The 4,803-nt window shown below is 30.7% G+C and overlaps 1 long non-coding RNA gene across 1 annotated transcript in view; it reads left to right on the top strand.

The window, feature by feature from the left end:
- The window catches only part of LOC119837787, a 7,109-nt gene extending 2,852 nt beyond the window's left edge, over window positions 1–4,257 (top strand). Inside the window, exon 2 of the long non-coding RNA XR_005288171.1 lies at window positions 3,508–4,257. This is a non-coding gene — a long non-coding RNA (uncharacterized LOC119837787). The remainder of the gene's footprint in view (window positions 1–3,507) is intronic.
- Window positions 4,258–4,803: the final 546 nt, after the last annotated feature.

Genomic DNA, 4,803 nt, shown 5'->3' with positions numbered 1-4,803 from the left:
CAGATTCGAAATTCAAATGTAATATTTTTTTATAATTAAGTGTAACAGTATTTATGGCCAGACTAAGTATATAAGTAAATACATACTTTTCGTATTGCAGTTTATCGTTACAATGGCTTTTAGGGGTTTCATAAATTGTAACAAAGTATAGTCAAATATATACCTACGTAATTTAAACATAGAGGATAAAGCCAAATAATTCGCCATATTCAATTTTATCATATTGAAATCACTATGACTGGAATGTTTACAATTTTTTTATGATATGATATCACACTCGGAGTTCCAGCGGATATTGACCCCTTAATTGCCTTTTTTGTTTACATTATGTGTAAGAAATTACCAAGGCCGTCAAAGATTATTGGCTTAGACAAAATCGGGCAAAATACAATAAAAGTACCTATATAAAGAAAACACCCACTAAGCTTACTTTATTATTTTTTTAATATTAACTTGATAATACTTTTTGCAAATAAATTGTCTGTAGTTTTCGAAGAATTTGTCATTGACTTCAAGTAAATAAATATAAAACAAATACACAAGTATATATAATAAATATACTATAGACCAATACTAGAAATGTACTGGCGAAGAAATAAAATATCAATAATAAAAAATTCGACAATAAGTCATTGGCATTGCAGGGAATGCCAATATACTGGGGTATGATGAGCGCGCGAGCGTTCAACCCGCTGATCTACCTAATCAGAGTAACTCACTAGCCTCCGCTGTATTCTTAGTTCCTGGAATTAATGAGCAGCTCTATTTTTTTATGCGCGCCGGGTATAATAATATAAAAGTTGGTCTGTTGTTTATATAATATATTTTTAATTCATAATTGATTATTTAATTAATTATTATTCAATTAAGTAAAATAATTAAGTTATTTTAAATATTGATATTTTAAGATTTTTTTATTTTATTAATAGTTACAATAATAGTTCAAAACCCAAGCTGTCTTTTTTGTACCAGCATATACTTATCAGTCAAAGCACTTGCGCTATCTTGCGAAATACTCCATAAAAATATTTCAAATGTTTAAGTATGCGTATCCAACATGCAGCACTTCTGCTAGTTAGCTTGTTGATAACGTGTGATAACGCACACATATAAAAATGTCTCATAGTGTGCTAGTGTGTGTAATTTTCACCTGTATCTGTTTATGCTGCCCTGGTTGTGAAAACATAGTAGCGGCTCACGAACAAAACATTTTAACGTAGGAAAACCGTACGTACGTACGTGCTATGTTTGTATGGAGACTATTAAATACACACATAGCACATGCCCCCATTCTCAACAAATCTGTTTTGTATGTTGTGAAAATCTATACCAACATTGTATTTTATACACGTAGTTACGTAAGTGGCAGTATCTCATAGCAGGGAACGTGTGTTAATAGGTACACTGTTTCCGCATAGGTTCTTGCTTCCTAGCAACACAAACGTGCTCTCGTGTGAACACGAGATCGTCAACCTTACAATTTAGAAAAAATCTTTACATTACGATCATTACAATACAATTATTTTCGATACTACTTACTAAAAATTAAGATAATATTTACTTTAAATAGGATTTTTCTATACTGTTTTGATTCAATTATCGTTTAAATTTAATCGAAATCTCAAGAAAAAACTTAAACAGTCACATTTAATGGAAATGGATTCCGTCAAAACGTCATTTGTGTGACGTGACGCGCCTACACGCGTTCACGCACACCTTTGTGCCACGTGCCTACATGCTCATAAGATCCTCCGCATAAAATACATTGAAACTGGGTACGTCATAAGTTCACTTCTCTCGGTATATGCGAGCCTGGTACCGCGTCTCCCCGTAATAAGCTGAAGATAACTCGCTTTTCTTGATCTTACAGCCAACACCATTATTTATTTAACTTCCGCGTAACTTTAGTATTCAGTTTCAAACGTTATTTACGTTTAACTCCGATCTAAAATGGAAAGTATAACAAATGAAATATAAATTCGTTAATTAATAATTCTTATGCAAGTTTTAGCATAAAAATAAATTCAATTGTATCTGTTTGAAAGGTCAGATAAATAAATGGTTAGATGAGATTTGTCTAAACTCGCTGGATTACGAGGTCTTTTTTTTTATTTATGTAAGGTTAGACTTGCGTCGTGGAACGAACGACGTCTTCGAGTAACTAACTTCCATCGAGTTATGCTTTCCTAGTACAAAGTGTTCTAGTTGACGATCCAAGCGATCACGAGATGTCGATTGAAAAGGATGAGCCCAACAAACTCAATAACTTCTTAGATTAAAAAAGCGTTTTTAATTATTTAATATTCTTAATTTAACGTTTTTTTCGATAAGTCTCAACTAAAAAGAAAATAATTAAAAACACATGCTTGGAACCTGTAACGCCATCTGTTATCGACTGGCAGGCAACATTAATTGCATGGATAAAGAACAAAAATATCTAGTACTCCAATGTGGTCAATTTGAAGGATTATTTAAGGCAATGTGTCGCCGGGTTTAATTGAACAATGACAGGTGCAAAGAGCCTGTTTACCAAGGATGACCACTGTGGCCGGTGCACATTGGGCCAAATGACATTTTTTGCACTTATAAAATAATGACTATATTGTTATACTCTTTATGTAATAGCCTACTTAACGACAACTGCGTACATATTATAATTATGTATCTTTGTCTGAATGGAACACTTGAAATTATTTTATTAACTAAAATAAATATTTGCATTCAGGAGCTTCAGGTGTATATATATAACAGATAACTCAGGGCAACCTTTGAGTTTTAAAATCGAGGAAATAATTATTGTTCCTGTTAATTTTAAATATAACAATACACAAACATAACAATTGCATTGCACAAACGCCGAAATAAACAAATGTTTTTTGCTATTAAAAAACATTGCAAAAAATAGATAAATGAATGCAATAGACACTCTGGTGGTCGCTTTTAAATGTTTTATTTATGCAAAAAGGTTGCATTGTTTCGCAACTTCGCAAAGATGCCGACACATAATGTGTTCAAATTTTTATTGTAATATTTGCACATTTTCACTATTCTGTGCCGTGAGTCATTCACCTTAGATAACATATAACAATTAGACAACACACAATGTCAATAATATAGGATATACATTTAAATTAGAATAAAATTGTTATCGTGTTACAGCCAATTTAAACTAGAGCATATTGTAAATGTAAATAAAAAGAAATATGCAAAACGCAGATGCCACCTGACGTGCATTAAACTCGAGATATAGGCTATTGAAAAAACCGGTCAAGTTTACCCATGTATTATCTTACATCAGGTATTAAAGCATTATGGACAGAAAACTAAACTTCATCGAGTATATTATTGTCTTAAATTATATCTTAGTACTTGTTCAAGTATGACATGATGTTTCTAAAATAGTAGGGAATTCTTGTCTGTATTCCACATTTGTAAATAGCTTCAGAAATATCGATGGATGTTAAAAGAAATCGATTAACCACTAATTTGTTTTTTCTTTTGTTACAGATTATAATGGACAATGGTTTTCCGCTTCGCACATCGAGTTTTTCTACAATCTATGACCCTCCAACCTACGTGTTTAATACTCATTAGATTTAAGTTGCTAATTGACTGATTGTTCTCTCGTCAACTTGCACATATCTTTCATGCATTTGTATTTTTAAATTATTTTATTTTGTAATGAGAATGATGCGTTACTGCTGGAATGACAGATAATATTATTTAGTAATTTATGTTTTGGAATCATTCAAAATTTGAAATAAGAATAGTTTTAAAATAAATAAATATAAGTAATTGTCATTCTGTCAGTGATGTTTATCTTCTTTACTAGGTTAAGTTATAAAGACAAGCAAAAAGAGGCAAAGGGTTTTTTGAATGGTTCTCTTCATTTAAACTGTATATTATCCGAGTAACCTTCAAAATTTACCGCATTATAATATGTAAAAGGAAAAAATTATTTAGCGATTAGTTTGTATAACCTATTCCTTATTCGAATAAATCGAGTTACCATATTTTACTTTTTGCTTTCGCAAGTGTAAATATCGCTTGTGCTTTTCTTTTTTTTTAATTGGACTGGAATAGTAATTGAGACTGTACTTACAATGAATTCAGTGTTGCCAATAAAGACTGATCGGGACATAAAAGTGCTACTTTTAAATCTTTAGCCCAGCTGGATCCCACCCTAGTGTAATTCAAAAACATGTAATTCATTTTATTTAGTCCTAAGTGTATGTAATAAAGACGTTTATATTACAATTTTGTTGTTTTATTCAGTTACTAGCGATCCGCCCCGCCAGCTCCAGTAGTAGATTAAATGAGCGCATTGAAACAGTCTTCAACTTTATATTATTGGTATATATTTATATTGCGATTGTTAAACCAAGAATCAGTTTTGAGTAGAATGGAATTACTAGAACTATTCTTTCATATTTTAACTTACATTATAAGTACATAAGAATCCTTTATATATTGAAGAATTAATTGTTAAGAGTTAAAAACAGTTAAATCATGTTTGATATAAATACATATGAACTTAACACAACCCTTATCTTTTTTATCTGTTACAAATTTAGAAATTGTAGTTATTTATTTTAAGCAATCAATAGCAAAAAATTAAAACACAAGCCGGTAACTTCAATAAAAACTCATTTAAAACTATCAACATGCGTACAAAGTTGAATGGTTTTTTTATTAGATAAGCATCCATAGAGTTTATTATGCAAATTGTGCAAAATACAAGATGTCGTAAAAGTTTATTTTTTAACACATTCTTTTTAACATCACTATTGTTATGTTACTTTG

This window comes from Zerene cesonia, chromosome 29, assembly GCF_012273895.1.
Source record: "Zerene cesonia ecotype Mississippi chromosome 29, Zerene_cesonia_1.1, whole genome shotgun sequence".
Classification (NCBI taxonomy): Eukaryota; Metazoa; Arthropoda; class Insecta; order Lepidoptera; family Pieridae; genus Zerene; species Zerene cesonia.
This window is presented reverse-complemented; position numbering and strand designations above follow the sequence as displayed.